The sequence below is a fragment of the Teleopsis dalmanni genome, chromosome 1 (assembly GCF_002237135.1).
Source record: "Teleopsis dalmanni isolate 2A chromosome 1, ASM223713v2, whole genome shotgun sequence".
Lineage (NCBI taxonomy): Eukaryota > Metazoa > Arthropoda > Insecta > Diptera > Diopsidae > Teleopsis > Teleopsis dalmanni.
Window position 1 is genome coordinate 19390859 of NC_051846.1, and position 24799 is coordinate 19415657.

Sequence of the window (24799 nt, forward strand, 5' to 3'; positions counted from 1 at the left end):
AATATTAAAGAAAAAACAAAAATATTAAAGAAAAAACAAAAATATTAAAGAAAGAAAAAATAAAATTATTAAAACAAAATATTTAAGAAAAAAAAAAAATATTAAAGAAAAAAAAATATTAAAGAAAAAACAAAAATATTAAAAAAAATATTAAGAAAAAAAAAAAGAAAAATATTAAAGGAAAAAAAAGACAAAATGAAAATAATTAAATTAAATTTTTTAACAAATAAAAACTGCAAAAAGTTTAATGAAAAAAATAAAATAAAAAATTTCATTAACGCGAATAAATCATGTTTTCAATTATTTTATATTTCCAGTTTCGTGCTTAAAAGCGATTAAATCAAAATAAGAAAAAAAAATGTATTTTAATAAATGAAAAGCTTCTATTTATTTAAAATGCTATGTAGAAATATAATATGGAAGTAGCCTTGGGCATAGTTCTAACATTTACCTTTGTACTATTTTTGTTGTTAAAATAATTTATGTATTTAAAATTGCTTTTATAAAATTATAAACTTAATTATAAATTATCGGGTGAGGAAAAGCAGCAAAGCAACACCGGTAAAAAGGAAAATTTGCCTTTTTCAAATTAATTTCATCAAAAACTTCCAATGCCACGTTGAGAGTACCGACCGATATGCGTCTATTACACGCATTACCTATTTACAGCTCACTTCTCCTATCCTATCCTACCCTATCCAATCCAAACCCAGCACACATTTCATGCGAAATAATCAAGCAAGCAGCAGAGTAAACATTTTTCGGCATATGTCGAAATTAAAACAACAAATGTACACGCTATGTTTGTGTACATAGAAAATATTAAAAACAGAAGAAGCAGCAGCAAGAAATATTGTACAAAAAAGCAACAACAAAAAAAAAAAAAACAAAAATAGAAGATACGCAAAAATTAAATTCAGCCACAAGGTCTTCGGCATTCTCTACTAAAATATTCTACACAAGACAAAATCTAATAAGAATTTTCTTAAAGCGGATTTCCAATTTGATTATTAATGAATTATGTGCGCTTGGTTCGTTCGAACAGCACCAGCAGCACAGCAGCAGAGTACCCTACATGCCAGCCTACCTAACCTACCTACTCACATAGAATTCGTTGAACATCAATTACGTGTACTTTTGTGGCATTAAATATTTTAAATATTTATTTGCTACGTAATCGAAAGTTTTATTTTATTTTATTTCATTTTTTTTTGTTTTTTTTTGTTTTTGAAATGTTTGAAATTTTCAATTGGAAAAATAAGTAACGAGATTAACCAAGGAGTTCGGTGAGTTCAAGTGCAAAAATTTCTAAGAAAATGGAAGCAAATGCTTTGAAGCGTTACGGTAGAGTTTTTAATACATATATAGATTTAAACTTAAGCTTCATTAAATCTATAAATTCGGTTTTATTTCATTTGCAGATATTTATTTTAAAGTCTAACTTTATTGCTCTTAAATATTTAGCAAAAGTATTCAACTTCATCTAGCAATGACCTGGAGAAGGGCAGTTCAGCAGGAGACGGGCAAATCGTTTAACGAGAATGGAAATAATATAATATATATATTTAACTTCATAACGTCGTAGTATTAAGAATGCTAGATTAAGGTATTTAATTTGCACAGCTGTGACTGTTTTCACACAAATACATGCGATTCAGATGGAATTAGATTGAAAACATATTTAATTTCACATTCCATGACGTACCAACCAAGAAGTCTTTCACAATCAATCGAATGCGTAAATGAATCCGAGTGTTTGCTAGATTTCTTCCATTGAGATATTGTGGAGTGACTTAAAGAAGAGTACGCATATACCGGGTGTAAACTGTAAAAGTTACGACTTCATCAGATGTTTGTTTAGCTTTTTGCAAATAATTGAAATAGTGCATATTGGTGATTTTTTATACAAGGGAAAAAATTTAGTAGCGTTCAGTAAAGCAATGAACAATGATGATGCAATCAAATGGGCAATGGATTCTGTTTACAGCAGGCAACCCAACCTTGCCCCATCATTAATAACAATAAAATATTGGAAAGCTGAATTTAAACATGGTCGTACGAGTGTTTTTGATGAAGAGCGTTCGGGTCATCCAAAAGAGGTCATAATTGAAAAAAAACATTCATTCATTACTTTACACCTAAAGAGAAAAAGGGTTAGAGCCCGGGCGTAATGCTCCCAAACGACCACGAACTCAACAATCAGCTGGAAAAGTTATGACTTTCCTATTTTGGGCTTCAAATGGAACAATTATCATAGACTATTTGGTAAAAGGAAAAACAATAACACGAGTCTACTATTGCATATTATTGGATCGATTGAATAAAGAAAAACAAGAAAAAACGTCTACATTTGTCGAAGAAAAAAATTTTGTTTTGTAGGATAACAAACCCGCTCACACGTCAATGAAAACCATGGCAAAATTAAAGGAATTATGGTACGAATTGCTTCCTATCCCACTGTATTATACAGATTTGACTCCCAGTGAGTATTACCTGTTTCCAAACTTGAAAAAATGCCTCCAGGAAAAGAGATGTGCTTCAAATGATAAAATTGAATGAAAAACTGAGGTATATTTTGGAGGATTTGATAAATCGTATTATTTAAAGGTCTCCAAATTCTGAAAGGTTGTTGGACTCGGTGTGTCGATCTAAAAAGGGACTATATTAAAACATAAAATATAATTTTCCAAAAAAGCTGCATTTTTATTACTTAGGACGGGTATTTATCAGTCCACCTATTTGGATTGAATCGGAATTAGATGAGATAAATGTTGACAAGAGCATAACAAGTGTTTTTCGAACATGACCTACAGATATTGTAAAGTGGTTAGCATAGTTTATTTTCAATTTGTTTAATACAGCTCATTATACTGTTCAGATTGATATTATTTAAAAAACTATTCATTTATATTAAAAACTTTCATCTTGTTCGAATATATAAAATTTTTAAATTTAAATTTAAAGTATGTGGGCAATGTTTTCTTGGATCTGACTTTCAGGCCTGTTGCTTCACATTTTTTAAGTAGAGTAAAATTTCAAAGTAATATTAAGTTGTTAGGCGAGGGTAGATTTGACTGGCGACATTGTGCCAAAAGCCTATTGTGCTCAGACTAGATACCAGACCTCTTAGTTGAAGCAGTTGACAGGTATGTTTCTTGTACTGTTTGGACCAAGTCGATCTTGAGAACTGACAGAAGGGTTCGTCTGCCTAATTTTGGTTTGAATGCCAACTGGCCATAGTAGATGGGACACAAATATCTGAAAAATTAATATCAAGTACCAGAGTGCTTATCTTGGTAAGCTCGTTTGTCCTGCAGTTGCCCGTGATGTCCCTGTGTGCAGGCACCCATGAAAATTATATAATGATACGCTTAGCTAACTAATTAAGAGAAGTTAGGCATTCTTGAGCTGTTAAGAATGTGGCTATAGCGCTTACCAACAAAGATTTGATGTCAACTGGGCTATCCGAAAAAGTAGGACTGGTATTTGGTGGCATTTGATGACCGGTAATTATATGATATAACATATTATTATTAAAAAATTAAGTTGTTTAAATGGAGACAAGCGTTATAATCTAAATATTTCTAAACTTAGAATTCTAATTGGTCTCATAACTAAACATAATAACACTTTTCCGGATTCAAACAGGTATTTTGTGTAAACAGCAATAATGTTCAAAAGTTTCGTAGTCAAAGCAGTTCCGGAACAATATTTTTTGTTGTCTAATAGAAAGAACGTTTTAACAGTTTCTAAATATAGGCTTGAAATGTAATGACCACTTAAATTCAGACAAGACATACACTAATCTATTTTCTACCTGTTTTGAGAATATTTTCATTATACAGCCAACAACGCAAAAGACCCTGAACGTGTGCAGCTAATACTTTTATTTGTCAATAGTCTTGAAGAGATCTAGCACCCTGATCTAAAGAATAATATAAGGCTTACGAATAACCTCAAATATTATTTATCTTAGATAAGGTAAGAGATCATTTAAGTCGATGCCTTTTATTTTTTTATAATATAATAGAATGTTTTCTCAGTTTACTCTACTTTTAATAGAATAAAATTTTCATGGCAACATTTTGGATTAATCTATTCACTTCAAATATATTGATATATTTTTTTGATAAAAATATTTTAAAATTTTATTATAAAAATGGATGTAAAACAATTTCAACTCTCTGGGGGAGAATTAGTTGAAGCAATAAAATTTTTTCACACTATAAACTATAAGTGGTGTTTAAGAAGTCTATTGACAACTCAAGAAAATTTTTACCTCATGTATGTTAAGACTGTTGGTTGTTATGTTCAAAAATAAATTATATATATTTTTGTTTTAATTTTAACTCAAACATAAGCAAATAATTAGAGCATAAAATCTAATTATACATAAAAAATTTGTACACAATTTAAATGATTCATTGTGTTGGTGCGATGAAACATTGCGTTTAATATTCTCTATTAACATATTAAGACCGTACTTTTTTTATAAATAATTTTTAAAATTTAAGTTAAAAATATTAAAAACAAAACTCAATTACAAAAATTGTTAAGTTAGCGAGAATAATGAGAAAATTTTCATTTGCTAACTTTTAAAATGGCACTTTTATTCTACAAAAAAAAAAAAGAATTTGATTTCAAGAGCTTAAAAGTGTGAGAACTGAAAAAGTGTTTTGATAAATTAAAATATTTTCAGGGAATTTATTTTTTAGTTTACATTAGGAATTCAGAGAATATTTCATTGAAGTTCTACGCCAGTTATGGCTTATCAGTTATCATTTAAAGAATATTAAATGATTCATTATAATTCCAGTCGTCAGATTTCAGTTTTTAATTTGACTAAGACAATTTCTTTTGAATCTGATACTCACATATGGTGATATGTGTAAGTAGAGTTGCATAGAGAACTTGACCATTATTTAAGGAAAAAAAACAAATATTTTAATAGCATAATTTCAAAAAATAAAGTTTATTACCTTTAGAAACAACAGCAAAGAATTCTTCATGGACCTTAAAAGACTTAGAAATCAGTACAGTGCATTCTATTATTATTTAAGTAATAGGCTATTGAAGCACGCCGACCTAAAAGATCTATTGTGCGCCTAAAGGCCCAACTAGGACAATTTTAGAATATTTATAAATCTTGTAATTGCTGTGGGCTTAATTTTACCTATTTGACTTGGGGCTAATATCCCGCTTCCAAGGTAATCGATTCTACGTCTTGCCACCGCTGGGCAGTTGCATAGAACATGTTCTGATGTTTCCTTCTCCTCATGACAGAGTCGACAGGAGTCACTTTCTACCACACCTATAATCTTCATGTGGTAATTAAGTCTACAGTGACCTTTAAGAAGTTCAGTGTAGATTTTAATATCGTTTCTGCTAAGGCCAAGGATAGCATCAACTTTGATGTGATCAGGATCAATGAGTCTTTTTGACTGTCGCATGCCTGTTTGGGCTCTCCAGTGTTCAAGTAGATGTTGTTTCTCCCGTTCACATAAGCTATTTGTGTTTAGAATGCTATATCAGTGCATTCTAAACTAAACACTTTATTCAAAAAAAAAAAAAAAAAAAATATTTATGGTCACGCTATCTATTGACAATTAATTGTTTTGGAGAAGTAGAACCAAAACCTGGTCTTTCTTTAAAACGAACTGTGACTTGCAAAATAAAACCTTCACTGGCTCTAAGCGGAAAGTAGTACTGTGTCCATTGCTTCCTTTTGAATAAAAACCAAAATCTTAGACATAGAGAACATTTTAATATCAGACAGAGGTAGAAATTTTCGGCAAATTAATCTCTTTTCGGTCCAGATAAAAGCTGGATATTCACAGAGAATATAACTAGAGCTTTCATCGGTCCTAAAACAGAGTCGACCCTCTGTTTCTTTAGACAGAGCCGCCCTGACAAGATGAATTATCTTTATCTTTAGTTGTTAAATAAATTTTTCGCCTTTTGTCAACAATAACAACTTTGTTCTATTGTTAGAAGACTCCTTTCGGAAATTAACGGAATAACTAATTCTATAGACTGACAGTTGCCTGAAGTTTCGATTTCAAATCACTTTGTTATCATAAACTTTGTTGTAATGCGAGTTATTTTACAATAAGGTTCTGGTTCACAGAATTCTACACTGACTTATTAGACATATTTCATTTAAATAATAGAAGCAAGTTATTATGGCTGAACTATAATCTTTCAGGACAGCGGTACAATTCCTTTGAATTGCTTTTCATCCTTAAAATGCTTCATTTTCATTTGCATATGATTCTTTTTTAATAAACTCTTAATACTCTTTATTTACAGTTAAAATAGGTTTAAAGTCAAATGTTTTAGTTTAAAAAAAAATAAATAAATATAGATAAGTTAGTGTGAACCGAACCATGCAGTTGTCCAATTATTCGGTCAAAATGCGGCCAAATTATGGTCTATTTCTATTTTCATGAATTTCAATTGATTAATAAAATTAATGTCCATTCCCATTTCCATGAAGATTCTGAAATTTGTGAAATCTGTACATCGTTTACCTCGACCCTATCATATATTATTTTTCTTTAAATAGAAACATTTTTGAAAATAACATCTATAAAAATTCTAATAATATTGTAATTATGAAATGTAATAACTTTTTATCTCTGAACATGTCACGAGCAACAGTTCTGTGTATCAATACACCATGCATGTACCACTCTATATAGGAAATACATATCATTTTAATTTACCAAGTATCATAAAACATGAAAGAGGAATATTATATACAGGGTATTACAATTTATTTGTTGAATAATTCTTGAAAGTGTAATAAACGTAATATTTTTCAATGTACAATGTATGGATTTTAACACGAAAACGATTTTATGCATGTAGACCTATTAGAGACCTATTACGGAATTATTTTAAACTATAAAGGATATAACGAGCTGGTTTGTTCATATAAATTAATTAATAGATTAATTGTTAATCAAGTGAGCGATGGTACTGAATTTACACTAACATACATATATAACCTGGATTCTACGAAGAGCATTGTCTATGAATATATAATCTCAGTCGATCTTTGCCTAATTTAGAAATTATTTTAGACTTAGTTGAAAATAGCACAAGGTTAAGCTATTTTTGTTTTTCTTTTTTTTGTGCTATTCCCTGACGAGTTTCGGTAGAGATTATAGGGGATACGTAATGTATATCCTAGGTATCTTTATTACCTTCTTTTTTTTTTATTAGTGTTTATATTCTCTTATTGCGTTAATCACAATTTTCTTAGGGTACGTCGCAGCTGTTATCAAAATGTGGTAGTTTTTGATTGATGTTACTGAACTACGTTTCAGATCATACTAGAAAACCATTTCATCGGATATATATTTATATAGATTTTAATTACTGTTGGTTGCCCATACACTGACTAAGGATACAAATACTATATTATGAATGGTCTGGGATATCATCTTCGGTTGAAAAGATTTTAGACTGTATTTTTAAATATATTAAATATTGGTGATGTATTGAACACTCAGACTTTAATTTTCGCAGTATAAATGTACAATCCAATACTTGCTTGTTTCTGTCTTTGTTCAAATCTTTAGTCTTATTCTGCATATACTTTTCTTACTAAGAACCATTACGTTGTTAAATCCAAATATATTATATGAGAATTAATTCATCAAAGAATCTTTTCATGTCTTACAGTCCCATTTCTTCAACATTGAATTTATTGACACCGCAAATAAAAATAGGGTGTCAATACCTACTATGCGTGTAGTAGGTACAACAGTACCGACTCTGTTCAAGGTAAAAAAAGGTTTTGTTGACATGCGTACCGTATAGAACTTTTAGGTTTTATTCATTTTATTCTATTCTAATTAGGTCAGAAATTTTTCTGTACGTCCTTTACCTTTCATTACTTCATTAAAATGTGATAGGGACAGTCTTTAAATCATTAAGTGGAATTGAAGAAATTAGAGTATGAATTGAAGATAAATAATAAAAAACAAAAAGTGACTAAAAATAATAGATAGAATAAGAGATAGTAATAATATATTATTGATAAATTGTATGTAGACTATATATCTTCAATATTAAAATAAGCTATAGTATGTCGGAGAGCAGATACTGACGCTTTTTAACATGATACTTCCCATAATTCTTCCAAGGTATATTTTATTTTTTGAGCATCCGAGCTAAGACGTTGAAAGGTTGTATATAAAAGATCTTTTGCATAAACTATCTTTAATATTAAAAAAATTATATGCTGGAGAGTAGATGGAGAGAAATTGATTTTTTTAAAATCAATTTAATTACTCAATAAAATCCATAATCAGTAAATTAGTGGAATTACAGCGCATTACAATTACTGAACTTTTATGTTAATTTGTAAACGTGATTCAATTTTTAAAAAAATGCGAAAGTTGAAGTTGTCTAACCCTTTATATGGAATCTAACTGAGCCTGAACAAACTCATTTGGTATGCATACTCATGTTCCCATCATTACAACTTAAGACATAATACTCAAGAGCTGCTGACGAATAAGAGCATTACAAATCTTCCAACAAGCTTAAGTGCTACAAAGACATAAAAATCACTGCCGCCGAAATTGTTTCCACAAAATACTTGTATCTACGCATATATGAATATATGAATACAGATAGATATGTAGTATATGAGTATGCCAGCGTAAAGATACATATATTTATGAGGCATTGTATACATACAGTATTGTGTATTGTATATGCGGAACGCAATAATAGCTTCTATAAACAATAAAAATTTATTATCAGCTCGCGCACAGTAAACGTAATCGTCGGGCAAATAAAATCGAATTTGAATTTGGGTGTTGCGGTAGGTTGGACCCTCGGGCACGCAAGTGTCAATAAAATTTTTTGGTGTTTTAGCTTCGATCTCTTATCGGCGATGGAAGTGACAATAAAATGCATAAAAAATAATAAAACACCGATAAGGAAAATAATAACCAATATTGTCACTTTAGATATTAAATATTTATTCACTGAACACTCCAATTAGGGTGAAATGATGGTCGAGTGTGGGGGTGAGGAAGGATGACAAACGAGAAGTTCGTGTTTACAGAGCTAACAAGTGGAATTTCTTTTGAAATTGCAGCGGTTCACTCAGTAATAACCTTAATCAAATGCTACGGTTTGCATGATGAGGGAATTGCATTGCAACCGTTTGCGAAATCTAATTTGAAAGCCTTTCGCAATTGCAGAGGAGATTTTCATTGAGATTTCAAAACACTTTACCGGAACATGCAATGGCAATTGCATTTCAAATGTTGTTCAGGGTGCGGTCACTCAAACGGAAGTATTTGTATAATATTTTCTTGTTAACTTCGCTTTAAGTGAACGAAATTATGGGAATTTTTACCTCCCTACGTTTAGGTATGCTCTAATATTGTGAGAAAAATTTAATAATCTCAATTCCGGAATAAATTTGACAACAAAGTGGATACAAGATACTATTCAAAGTCAAAAATGTCATTGTCGTTCATGAATTTTGTTGAAGTTTTGCCTTACGATTAACACAGAAGTATGAACCTAAAATCAGAAAACAAAACCCATAATGAATTCTTAGGGGGCACATGAGAACAAAACTGATTATTTAAACTGCTTTAAACTGCTTGTACCGATATATGCACAGAACGGAACACTGGTCACAACTGACTCTATAAATTTACTAGAGATTTGTGTCTTGAAGTTGATGACTCAGGTCTTGTAACAAATGTAATTTATAATTTAAAATCATAAAGCTCATATACCTTAAAATTATAATGAAGGTATGACACGTTAACCTAACGTTCTTCATAAATCATAAATCATAAAACTTAGGACTATAATGAAGAAATGACACCTAGCGGAAGTATGTGAAAAACTTAAGAGAGTTGGTTGGTTGCAGTGGCAGACAATTAGATAACTTTTATGTACCTCAATTAGCGATTTTTCGGCGTTTTGTTACCACAGTCCTCGCAAGAAGAGTAGAGACTAAATCCATCACGCCGAATTTAGATAATTTAATAGAACTTTTGTCTTCACCGATGAACAGTCTGATAAACTATCAAAGAAGTATCTTCCTATTTATGTTGAGGCTAGTTGAGTTGAGTCAGTGCACCTGAGCACTTTTACTCTCTATTAACTGCGAGGTTTCTACAAAACCCCTCTTTGCGCCTTGACTGGATTATTGTTTATCACTTCATTAGACTAAGTAATAATTGACCTCAGATCTGCATATCTCCCCGAGGAGCCTGTAACCATTTTGAGATTTGATAATGCGGTGTTAGTAAGTCTGTCAGATTTCGCAAATAATTTCAGGGCTCTATCCTTTATGTATTTTTTGATGGGATCAATCTTGAGGTCCCTGAGGATGTCATTCGTCCAGTATCTTCCTAAGAACCTATATCTTTTGCACGCCAAAGCCGGGTATTGACAGAGAAAATGTATTAGTAGTAACCCTTTCAGTGTTAAAACGGTCTCTTTTGATGGGATCCGAGAAGAGTAGTATGGATTAAATAATAATAAATACTAAAATCATTTAAATATTGTTAAATAATGCAAATAGACATTAAAAAACTACATTATTATTTTTAATTATAATTAAAATCTTTTTCCTAAATAATGAAATATAAATTGTGGTATTAAAAAAATTGTTAATTAATGATGACGATCGTCGAATGATCTTGAGAAGAATACTGTTAAGATATAATACATTCAACACAACCTGCTAAATGTTTATTGTTTAACAAATTTAATATAATTAATAACTTTTTAATAATAATAATTATTGAATAAAAAAATAAATAATTTTTTATTCAACTTTAAGATTTTATTGAAATATTCGAGTTGAGTTCGATATGAGAAAATAAATCCAATATTGCAGCGAAAGATGAATTCACAAGCCTTTAAGTTCGGACACTTTAGGTCGTTGCGTCGTCTGTCTCCATAAACCAAATTCTATTGAACGTAAACGATTGAGATCAGACGATTTTATGGTTGCGATTTTAGATAGAAAAAAAATTAAAATTAAAATCAAAAAAATCTGCTAACATTAGAAGCAGCCGTGCCAGATGTGAACTGTGTGACAAGATCGTAGCATTCACACACATACGTACACACACACATACTTAAGCCACTTATAAGAAAATAAACAATGACGTACCGCTAAAGAAGAATAAAGAAAAACACAAAAATTTTTAATTTATTTTTGCTTTTCTTTTTGATTTTGCAAAAGTGGATAAAATTTTTAAAAAAAATTATGAAAATTTTTTATATAAAAAGATATGTGTCGATTGCTTATGGTTAGCAGTAATGTAGCACATCTATGACGTCATAAATGCACACTTAAAGGAGAAACTCGTAGAACGTGTGTTGGCGCATAAATTAATTTTGGACAACTTTTAACTTGAACTCTTCCAAATAAAAAAAAAAAAATAAATAAAAATTTCGTATTCATGGCGCACAAAAGGCGCGTTATAATAGAACGTTTTTTTTAAAGAAAAAAAAGAAATTTATATAAAATATGCATGCGATTACACAATTAACAATATTTACATATATGGAAATGCAATAATATATAAATAAATTATTATTAATAATAAATTAATTTAAAAACCTGATTCTTGGTTCCAGTCAATTTTATGTTGTGTTTTGCAGAAATTTTTTAATTATTCCAATGAATGAGCACAATTTAAAAAAAATTTTTTTTATTTACTTTTTGTTAAAATAAACACACATCCACTGTTTGGTAAATAATTTTTTTTTTTTGCCTAACAAGCGAATTTCACCGAACGACAATATTAACTGCGAAAACGACTACCAACAACGAAAACAGAAAATCAACTAAAAATTCAAATTGTAGCAAATTTTTTCTCATCTTTTCTTTCTCTCTCTTTTTAAATGCCAACAAAAAAGCAACGAAGTGTGCACTTTTGTTTGTATGGATGACTGAGAAAAAATTCTGCTTAAGAGTTGCTTTGTGATAAAATATAAAAGGAACAAAATTATTATTGCTATCATTATTATTAATTCTTTTTGTACCATGTTCAGACAGCCAAATTACGTTAATTTCGTAAAAATGAAATTAAGTTAATTTCAAAAGTGTTTATACTGCCCCAAATTAAGGAAATCATATGTTTTTTGTTTACTAATCGTATATTAAAAATTACATGCTCCAAACACCATTTGTATCTGGGAATTTTTAAAAGTTGTTTATTTTAATTATAAAGGATGGCATTCAGTAGTTTTATTAGCTTTAGTGGATTTCAGGGATGCAAATTATTATTTTTCACTCTATTTTAAATTAATAACAGTTTTTTCGGTTTTATTAAAATCAACTGTCACTGATATTTATTTAATAAACATGTCACTTTATCGTTATCTCAATTTTATCTTTTGCTTAAAATTTATCTTACACATAGTTGCATTTGAAATGTTCATTAATTTCAGACTTCGTGAAAATAAAAGATTTATAGACAGCGGAGTTAGGAAAGTGTCTGCCTTCGGGTCTTCGCTTGTAGATAACAAGTCTGTAGATGACGACTTTCAAATTTTATATAAACAAATAGTAGTTATGATTTCTAATTGGGTCTGGTATATGAAATTTTTACATTCATTGTTATGAATGAATATATGTATATGTAGATAAAGTAGAGTAATAGGGGATAAAAGGCAGTGAAATAAAAGCAAAGATTGAAATTAAAGCAAGATAAGAAGAAGAGAAAAAGTAAAAAATAGGAGAGTTTGATAAATTTGATAAGTTTGCAAAGTTAAAGTTAAACATAAATTCATAAAGACTAAATTTTATTTTTTGACTGAAGTAGTTTTTAATTTAATAAAAGTTTGAAGTTTAATAAAAATATTAAGAAACATTGCGTTTTTTTTTGTTTAAATAACTATATTTATATATATAACATAATAACATATACATATATATATATATATATATATATATATATATATATATTAACAATAAACGATTAACAATAATAAACTTTTATAAGTGTTATTTATGTGAAGTAGGAAGGTCGTGTGCGAGTTAGGCTAAGTTGATGCTAAACCAAATGGGAGTTTTTTTGGGATTTTTTGCACTGCACACATTTAGCCATTTATCAACACGTATCGACACATCACTACATTATCGGCTCAACTTAGAATTTCCCTCATTTAGAACGCAACTTAGCCTAACTCGCACACGACCGAAATACTTCATTCTTCAACTTCAATATCAACATACAGTGTAGCGGAGAAAGTTACTTGAAACAGTTGAGTTCACTAATATTCTTCATAGAATCAAAGCTAAATATCGTTATAGTGTCCAAAGAATGGTAACCATGAACTTCGTGGCTGAAAATACAGTTTTTGCCATTTTACGGTCTAAACAGCTGGTCAGTCAAAAATTTAATTAATTAATATAATAACTTAAAACAAAATCATTGATAAATATGAATACCCGTACTCAATAGCATAAATGTTATTTTTTTAAGGTACGCAAAATTATTGTAAATTTCTATTTAGAAAAATACAATAAATAAACCAACGAAAAAAAAATTAATATAATATAAAAAGAATTTTTAGTGTTGTAGCTCACTACTTCTTGAAATCTCTTTATTAAACACATTAGTTTATATTAAGTACTATAGTCGCTACTGTCGTATTCACGTTAAAATCTAATCTAATATAATAAATATTAAAATAAATACAATTAATATTGTTACGTCCCTTAAGTTTGGCAATGCTAAACTTACATTTTCAATTACTCCCAAATGGTTCATGTCTGTAATTATATCTGCCGGTGTTTAAAAACGTTTTTTTATGTTTAACGGAGAATCATTAAAAATATTTCATAAAATGTTTTGTTTTTCAAGTTATGAATTTAGTTTTTTAATAATTTTTAAAAGTAATTTAAACAAAGTGAATTTAATTATATTTATAATTTTTAGAGTACTAAAATTGAAGCTTACTAGTTAGTGTTAAGGATGTATACAATAGAATATTTAAAAAAATTCTCAAAATGTGATTTTGGTATAAAAACAAAAAAAACTGTGAAAAAGGTTTGTGTATTTAATAAAGCAAATTTGATTGAAGTTTCATAAAGCCACGTCCACATCAAAGCGAATATGAGCGAACGAACGTTTGCACATGTACGTCCTTATAGCAAACTAAGCGAACGAATGAAAACTTGCAAGGCTGCGGTTATATTGCATGCTAATTTTGTCTTGCGTATTCGTACATATGTTTTCTCATTCTAACAAATCGCATGTTGCGGTTACATTGCTTGCGAATTGACAGTTCTGTTTGGTTTGCTTTGAGAACAAAATGGATAGTAAAGACAAAATATATTTAGCTGAAAACTCATTATCAAGTTACTTATTAATTCCAAATAGGAAATATTAATTTGGGAGCACGATTTTTGTTCTTCAAGGTAAAAAATGGAAAGTTTGTCAATTCCTCAAACAAAGAAATTAGAAAATCGCAAAGACAATTCATCGCGCGAATTGTTCTTAAGTACTGTAATCACTCACATACGATTAATACATTTGATTTGTTCGTACGAACACGCAAGACAAAATTCGCATGCAATGTAACCACAGTCTAATAAAATTGTGCGAACATCCTATTGTGTTTAGTAATCGTCAGATCACCTAGCAAATGTAAGCAAATCATGCTAAATACTAATAAACACTACAAATCGATTCGTTCGCGTTTGCTTCGTCGTATGTTACACCTGCAAATGTTCATTTCTTCGTTCGCATGTGTTCGCTTTGGTGTGGATGTACCTTGATATATTTTTAAAAAAAAAAACAATTTCAGTATATATGACGTTTTAAAAAAAAACAATCTAGTTTACTCTTCAAAAATTGTTAATTATATGAAATTTTTAGGAATTGCGTCAATTATATTTTGTAAAAATATATATTTGGTCCTTCTTTTAAAATTTCAAATTATGCTAATATTTTTGGTTTTATTAAACTTTATATGCAAAAATGCGTATCGTAAGTAATATTTTAATATTTTTAACAAATATTTCATTAAAACACGAAACATTGTTATCACTTTTAAAGCACAATTAAAATGTGAATTCCCTTATTTAATTTTTTTTTTGTTTTTCACCACAGCTGAAATCTGCAGTGATGAATTTAGGCAATTTCTTACGTGCAAATTATGGGTTTATGTCTTCACTTTAACATTCTTTACAAGGGTTTTAGTTGTTATATACCACAACCGCTTCCATTTGCTCAATATTTAAATGATTTTCCGCCACGAGGTGAGTTTTTAATTTATTTTTAAATAATTGATATTATTTTTATCATACAACAATTTAGGTGATTAGGTGAGTTGGGCTCAAATTAACTGAGACGCCAATCTCAAGTAGATTTAATTTTGATAAATGACTTAAAGCTTAAAATTAAATATTTTGCATGCTACTTTTGGACTCCAGCCGGGATTTGCAGATATCAAGGTCAACCCATATTTATTTTTATATCAACAAAATGCTCGTATATGAGTATTAACAAAAATAAATAAAAAAAGTTTATGTAAAGAATTTGTTTTGCAACTTTTTGTGGTTCTAAGTCGCTCGAACGATGATGTATTGATCGCTTCTGGCTGTTTCTAATAATGGACGCACACGTCTGTCCACCTTTTGCAAGTCGCAAGTCACTCAGTTTTGGACTCTAAAAATAATAAATTAAATCATTTTCTCTGTTTGTTCTGCGATTAACAAGAAGATTATGGATTGGCAAGTGTATTCGGTTCGGTGGAGTTGAAATTGATCGGCTTAAATCATTTTTATGAAACATTTTATTAAAAAAAAAGTAATTGATTTCTTGGCAGTGGGCGTAGAAATAATTTATTTACTTTAATTTTCAATTTGTATTGCAAATATTCTTTTGAATGCGAAGAATACAGGAAGGGAATATTAAGGTTTTTATATAGTAAAACGGACAAGAGTTATATGAAAGTTTTAATACTTATTGAGCATTTGTTTAATGGGTCATTGTCCGGTTGTTGTTTTTTTACAATAATCTCAGGAACGAGGTGAAAAAGAAGCATTTAATGAGAGGGCTATCCATACAAGTGTATGTAAAGTTATATTTCATAATGAAAAGATAACCATGAACCCATGAGATAATAGTTGCTTAGTCAAATAATGGGTTTATACCCACTGTCAGTGAAGAGATTACATATACGGTAACACAATGGGTCAATAAGCGTAAGAAGATTCACCAGGGATCGTTATATTTCATAATGAAAAGAGACCCTATGAGATAACAGTTGCTTAGTCAAATAAAGGGTTTATAGCCACTGTCAGTAAAGAGATTATGTCAAAAAATAATTAACTAAAAAATTATAACACCTTATATTGTACATATTTTGGCTTCGCTAAAGGTTCTAGGTGATTTCAAACCCTGAGTTTTTCCTACATATACGGTAACACAATGGGCCAATAAGCGTAAGTAGATTCACCAGGGATCACCGATAAAACCTAACTTAACGTGAACTATATTCTATATTCTATATATGGGCATAACCAAGGTGATGTTTGCACTTTTAAATGTGTGAAGCAACATTTCATAACGAAAACAAATCTCATTCGGTAATGGTCCCTTCGTCAAGAGGGACATTAATAAAGAGGTGGTATCTGTGGTGAGTGGGAGTTTTGATGATATTAAAGCAGGGCACTATTAACAGGTATAAAAGAAGTTGAATCATAATTGGGCAAATTTTTCCAAATCAAAAAGAGATTATGTGGAAGAATAAGCAACAACAAAAAATTTAAAAACTATTTGGTGAGATGATTATTCCTATAAGAACGTGTGGAGTAATGTTCTATAATGAAAAGAGAGCTTCTCTTTTTTTGAAAACGATACAATAGTAGATCATAAGTAGGACATTGATTATTTCTATTTTAGTTTAAGATAGTGGCCAATTAAAAGTGGTGAGCACTTTAATGTTAATAATTGAACCATCACTTCTTGAACAAAAATATTGAGAGCATATTCTGTGGCGATATGCTCTACTTAGGAGAGAAGGACAGCAGTAAGTACGTAATGTTCCGGTATGTGGTGCAGATCGTTAAATAGCGTTAAACGGTTCTGCAATAAAGCACTTTATTAAGATATTTGCTATTGACTTTATGAATAAATTCGAGTCATTTCAATAATAAATTCATGTTATAGGAAAATCACGATCTATTGTGGCAAATTTTCCGAATGACAAATCCTAGAAAAACTAGACTTTGACATACTAACTTCAAGCAATTATGCTCAAGTAAAAAAAAATAATTTCTTCGTAGAATCTTATTTTGATGACATTTACATTTCTAACTTCCGTTTTGGGATGCATTGACAAGCAGTAAGTCAGTTGAAGTTTGGGAAATATCCAAAGAGTTTTAGTCAAAACAAAATATTTTGTTGTAAATAAAATGTATTTTTATCTTTCAATCCAAGTAACTTAAGCCAAACGTGTTTAGATTCACACGCTCAGTTTCGGTGCACAGCTGGCAAATCCATAAACTCTCATTCGCTACGTCGCTACGTTCTTACGTATGCGGATGTGTTGCGCATCGGTAAGAATCTCTGCGGTGAAGGTGCCAAGGTAATTAATGGCTCAATTTGCTACATTTATTAAAATCAATTAAGCAATGACGCTGAAGTGTCTGTGATTATCTCTCCAACTCTGTTTTATTAATAACCAGTGACATTGCGTAGCGATGTCAACTGCTGCAGGGTCTTAGCTTTCAAGAGACAGCTTTGACTCATTAATTCATTGTCTTCGCTGTTTGCTGCTTCTGAAATAAATTTTAATAATAAAATTAGTATTTTAGAAATAAGATTTTTGTTGAGTTTTATTTGAAATAATATTTAAAAGATGTTTTTAAAATACACTGTTACATAGATACATAGCTACACAGTTATATACTCATAGATAAATAATGGTAGATTATCAGAGTATAGTCTTATCTGTGCCTCTTCTTCTTTTTAACTGATAAAGAAAAGAAAATTGGTTCCGATGTACCAGTTTTCAGACACGTAAAAAGCATTTCATTACAGGCAATTTTAAACTGATCTTAAGTCTCATACGTGATTATTTGGGACCAAGTCGTAACTGTCTTTTCGTCATCTATTGAAAATGAAAAGTCTTGATTGCTGAGTTGCTATGAGTTAGGATAGTTAATACTGGATTGTAATAGTTACGCTGAACATTGGAATGAACATATCTGTATATAGCGTAGATATTTCGCTTGAAAGATTCTTATGTTTTTGTTAAGCGTTTTCGATTGTTTCAACTGCGGCCCATAAATTTCTACCCTGTTAAATATGGCGTATATCTTCTTTGCTAGTCTTTGATGGACGCGCTTAAACAAAACTGAATAAACCAATTATGCAACTGTCAAAAGATTTTTTTACTGCGAAATCTCAACTTTCCAACGCCATGCTTTTCCGCGTTGTATAAGTCCGAGCAGCAACAATTAACTAAAACTATGTATTGGGATAATAGATTTTTTTTACGACAAATAACAATGACACGTCGTGTGAATTGATATTTTTGCCTTTTGATATCAGATGTCAGTTTAAAATCTTTAGCAGCAAAAATTGCAATCAAAACTCTTGTGTGAGTCCAGTATTAACTTTATATCGAAAATAGTATTGCCATATTTTCTGACACAATGTTTATAGAACTTAACTTTTTATGTTATCATACCAAAAATATGAGTAAATAGATTTAAGCGAGATGCAGATTATCTACGCAACCAATATGTTGGCGTGCTGACCAAAATTTTGGTCATTCAGCTTCTCGCCAACATGTTGTGAATGATAGTCTGTCACCCAAAAACTTACATTCGTCATTCAATAGCATATTTTTGTTTGCACTAACACACTTAGAGCGCGCGAAACATACTTAGAGCGTGCGAAACACACTTTCAGAGTGCGAAACACACTTACAGCGTGCGTAAACACCCTTATTCTTCAAAAATTTTGCTTGAATGATAATTTTTGAATGTGAACATTGTTCGGTCGCTAGATTAAATTTGAGCAAGAGAGAGCGCAACTTGAATGACAATTTGCCACAGTTTTTTTTTATAAAAATGTAGGTTTACAAACAAATAAAATAAAAACTTAATTTTACATGTAACATATTTTAATTGTAAATAAAGTTATCAATATTATATGTATCAAAAACTAAATTCTATTATTTTCTGTCAAATTGTTGCAATGCTTTAAAACAATGATGCCACCTTATTTCAAATTAAGATGTCATTTATTCATCCATCCAATATTTTTACATATATCAACTTTTAAAATTTTATGCGTTTAAGTCAAGACGAGACTAATTTATTGTCATGAGCTCATCTTTAACTCATGAAGCTTACGGCTTATATTGCTAAATAATATAATGATTGCGAAATAAATCAGTACAGATTATTACCAAAAAGAGCACGTCGAATCAAATCTATTAGTGGTTTTCATAGTTTCCCATAAAAATCACTTATTGTCCGTCCATCACAAGAGATCAGCTTTGGTTTTTGGAGTGCAAATGCCACTAAAAAGTGAACAAAAAATATTTAACATTTTCGTTGTGGTCTTTAAGTTGGTTGAAACCCGAAGAGCCATGTGTGATGGCTGAAGTGTTAAGCTGATGCCACGGAATTGAGTAATTGACTGACAGAAATTTGAAATATTTTTGTCGATTTTAGTGGAAAATCATAGTATCGCAGACAGGTTGAAGCCTCCTATGGGTGTGTGCAAAATTGTGCTATAAATCATTGCAACGAATAATTTTAATACCAAGCTTCAATTTTTACACTTCACATTTTGGAGATGCCATCCTAAAAATGAAATTAAAAAATAGAAAAAAAATTACTATATTATTTAACAAGTATTGGAATAAAATGAGATGTAAATTTTTTAAGTAATAAGATGCAATACTTCAAACTGAAGTTTTTGAAAATGGTTAACGAAATAGATTATAGCCATCCAAAAAGATGGAAGAAACCAGAAACCTGTACTCGTAGATCGCTACTTGTGTAGATCGGTTTGCACTAAGCGCTTTTAGAGGAGCAGGAGAGTGAAAATATGATATGCGACTGGGTAATTTGAGAAGTGGCATTTGAATATAAATAAATTATATACTATAAACTGAATATTGGAATGCTTTATATAAAAAGTATCTGCGGTTTTTTCATACAAAAAATTTTTTTATTGGAGATAAGTTTTATTCAAGTAATTATTGGTCATTCTTACTTATGACCTCTTGCCATTTTTTGGGTAGTTTTATAATTCTATGGATGTGAAACTACTGTGGTTTATTAACGGATAAATTAGACAAGCGATTTCAGTGGCTCGCTCTGCTGTCAATCAATTTTGTACCTTTAAAAGAGTTTTGCAGAGAATGAAAGAAATCATTGTTATGCGATTTATGGGGAGTCTGGGCTAAATACTGGATGCATTAAAATTTCTAAAACAAGTTCCATTATTTTCTTGCGAGTCATCAAAGATGTGTGTGGATTGGCATTGTAATGAACACATGTCTTTTTCTGTTGGCTAATTCTAGTCGCTTTTACTTGATTGTCTTGTTGTTTGAATGATCGAGTTCGGATCAGTAGTGGATTAAATTAATCCTTGCACTAGATTGTTGCCTCTGTCGTAATAGAAAATTTTCTTTTGTCCAAATACTCAACGTTATCTTGTATGCCGTTAATCCACAGTTTGAAGTCCTTTATGAAGGGTCACCGGTTTTTAACCATATTTGTTTGTTTATTTTTCATCGCCCATAATCATTCGATTTCGTTGCAATTTAGCAAGTTTTCACTCATGGTGTTTCGGTCAATCAAATTCTTTTGCGTTAATTTATGTGGTACTCACGCATCAAGGGTTATTGCATGGCCTGTTCGTTTCAAATGATTTCAAACTGTCATTTCGTTGATGTTTAGTGTCTCTGCTATCCCTTGACAGCTTGTGAGTCGGTTTTGCTCTACCAGTTGTAAATATTTATCGTCTTTTTTAGCGATTGCTGACCGGAGGAGCTTAGTGCTTAACACATGAATTTTCCAAAATGCAATCCAGTAAACCACTATTGGATCTGGCGTTCACTCACCTTATTCGCCCCGGGAACTGCATAAATTGTTTGGTAGTTTCATCTTTTTTATAATAAAAGAGCACCTCATAATGTATTTCTTCAGATATTCTTGAGAATATATTAAGAAATTATATTTTTAGCCTTATAATATCTAATTCACGATTAAACTATAATAGCAACTTACTATTCTCAGTATTGTTCAACTTTATAGAATATAGTAGCCAGCAGTAAAAATGCTCTGTTACATATTTGATATTTACCTAAAGCTAATATCGCCAGAAAGTGAAGTTTAATCGAGGGTTGGGTTTAAAGGAATTTAGCCATATCCTTTTGCTGCTTTGGTTATCGGACTTTTCTCTTACTAAATATTTCATGAATCGCGTGTGGACCCACTCACTTCTGTCAGTCCCAATGCTACTAGTACATTTCTGTAAAAAGTCACTTAACCCGAAATGAACTTCATCGTTAAAGATGATTTTGCTATAATGTACTGAGTCTATTTGGTATTACTTTTTCATGGAACATATTGGACTTTTATTATATTATTCTTTTCGTCAGAAGACACGTCTTATTTCACAAAAAAATCTACGTTATATTGGATTTATTTCAAGTTGTATTTAAATCCAATATACAAAATTCCTAAAATTCCAAGAATGTCATTTATATGATTTGAAATGCTATTCTCAAGAAGAATATTTCATGTTGTGACACACAAAACTCAAAGTTCTTGAGAATGACGTCTAATTGATTGTCATTGTTTATGCCTAAAGTACACATATAAAGTTGGGATTTAAAAAATTGTAAAATAAATTAAATTTAAAATAACATGTGATTAGAATCTACATTTCTGGACTTTATTCTTTGCATTTTAAAAGATTTTTTCACTTGAAATTTTTTGCTATTTGCAGGGATCATTAACCTGATTTAGAGAACCTTGGCTATTATGGAATTATAGGTGTGAAATAATGAAAATGGCTATGGTCTTTAAGTTATTGTTTTAAGTTAAATAATTCATAAGATTATCTGCTAACCCTGTCCTAAGCTGCTGAATACATCCCAAGAAGTTCTAAAGTTACTAATATATATTCTATCTACTATTATTAATATTTATGAGTTTAAGTGGATTTCATGGTCAAAGTATAAATTGAGAATATTAATACTCTCAGTCGTAATTTCATTATTGTATTTTAATTAAAATTATTTAAATTTTAAACTAAACTGCAAAACAATATTTCAAGTAAAATGCAAAAATATACAAATTAAAACATTTTTTTCTATTTTAAAGTTAATGACTCAGTACTTGATTATTCCATTGGTGACCACAGCTCAAAGTGGTACAAGAATTGAAGAGCTGCATCTGGTGTCATTGTACGAAATATGAGATATGAATAGTAAAGTTGAAGTTTTTTTTAAAACAATTCTTTGATCTACCAGAATGATGTACCTACAGACATATATAAGTATATTTGAATCTTAGTGGATTGCAAAGAGAATTTATATATTTATGGAATATAAAACTTACAGTAATTTCGATGGATTATGATAAATATAATAAATGATAAATTATGATAAATAAATTTTAAATTTAAGGTAAAATATATTTAATTTATATTAAAATTTATATTTACAGTTATGTTTAATTTATATTTAATCTCAAACTCAAACTAAGTTATTTGACACTTTTCCAATATTAAAGTTTCTTTTCTAGATACGTTATCCTTTCGACTTAACGAATGTTAGTACTGTGAATAACACGATATGATATTGTATTCCTGTAGTAATAATTATCTTAAAGATTCTAGTTTAAATGTGTGAAAAGATTTCAATATATCGACAGTTTGAGGTATATTGGTTAATATGAGTGCATACAGAGGGGTGTTTTGAAAACTAATAACCTAAGAAGGGATTAGAAAACTGGTTTAGAGTTAACGTAAAATTATTTAATTGAAAATAAATCTATTTATTTAATCAGCATTCATTCAACATTTAATATGCAATACTCCTCTTGAACTGGAGTAGAAAGGGTCTGGCATATGATCGGGACCGTTTTTAGCCCACATTAGTTCGTGCAAATCGGGCCAAAAACAGTCCCCGATATAGTGACGATTCGTTATTTATTAAAATAAAATGTAAAATGTCCGAAATATTTTTGCAGGGTTTGATTCCTAAAACTCCCTTGTAAACGCGATGCCTCAATTACATGATAACATGAAAATGGAGGCTTATTTCAGTATGGTGGAGTTTTAATCTTAAAATATGTTAATTTCTATAAAACTATTCGTTTTAAAGATTAAAATAAGTGAAAAGGATTAAGTTACAGTAGTTTAGAAATAACAAACAATTACGACAGTTTGAAGTGTACTGGTTAGTGCCGAAATAAGGATACCTATTAGAACCTTAACCCGAAAATCCATTTATTGGACTATTTCAATATTAAAGTTCATTCTCTGTTACCAACTACTTGAGCTATTTAAAGGTGTTAAAAACTTGAACCCAACTAGTATTGAGTGATATGATATGAAAACTATCCGAGTTTCTTCACTAAATTTTTGAAAAACAAAAATTTATTTTATTAAGAATAAATTTTAAACAAGTTTATATTGTCCATTTTCTTTTTCTTATTTTTCGGTGGCTTTATAATTCGATCGGTATAAAACTTCTGTTTTTTATCGGCAAAAAATTTGGTCAATTGATTTTTAATTTTCGACCAACTTTTTACCATTAACTGAGTTTTGCAGACCCCGAAACAAATGCTAGTCAAAATGTGCAAGGTTGAGGCGGATGTATCAAAAAAACTTTAACAAACAAATAAAACGGCGGAAGTACAACTGGCTCGGGCACACATTAAGAAAATCCTGTGAAGAGGTCTATTATGCTGCCCTACAATGGAATTCTCAAAGCAATAGAAGACCCGGCAGGCCTCGTACTACCTGGAGAAAAGCAATCCGGCAGGAAACTAATAAATCATTTACCGCATTGGGACATTTAGAAGAACCTGGCGATTCTATGTAAATAGTTTATGTTCCTGATGGAATACGGTTTTATAATAATAGGTATTGGATCAATAAAATTTCTTAAGCCTGAAATGCCACTTCTCAACATGTGTTATTTTCACATTATCGGATTAGTATTACCTAATATATGAGTATCAACACCATCTATTGACAAAAAATCGCCGATACTTTTTATATTGTCATGTAAAAGGAATATTTTTGTGCTCTAGATTTTTTAGATAGATTTCCAATTAAAAAAAAGAGAAGATAACAAAAACTTAAAATAGTATAGATTATCAGAATTACCCTGTAATAAGAAAGCAAATACTAAAACTGTTTGATAAGTCAGTTAGTGTTAAGTAAAAGTAACTGAAATCCTTATACACTTAACGGTATTATAATATTTAGAATTCTTTAATGCATCAAAATATTCAGCAGTTGAGATTATGTACAAATTTAAAAGTGATACCAAGAAGCACTTTAATATATATTGTGTGCACTAAATAAATGGATGCATACGTTTTTCATTATAAATATGTTTATATTTATTTATTAAAATTAAAATATGATCTCTTATAAACAGAGTATCTTAAATTAATATAGAAGAATTTTTTGTAATTCATACATATATAAGTGTTGGATGTACATTTTCCTGGATATTATTTTATTAAACTTTACCGTAATGTGTATTTTAGGACATCGCAATCCCTTGCTGTCTA

General features: G+C 30.0%; 1 long non-coding RNA gene across 1 annotated transcript; it reads left to right on the forward strand.

The window, feature by feature from the left end:
• The first annotated feature begins 14959 nt into the window (after positions 1–14959).
• LOC119673041 lies at positions 14960–15498 on the forward strand. Its single transcript, XR_005251994.1, has 3 exons — positions 14960–14999; positions 15123–15271; positions 15330–15498. It is a non-coding gene; the product is annotated as an uncharacterized LOC119673041 (long non-coding RNA).
• The last annotated feature ends 9301 nt before the right edge of the window (positions 15499–24799 follow it).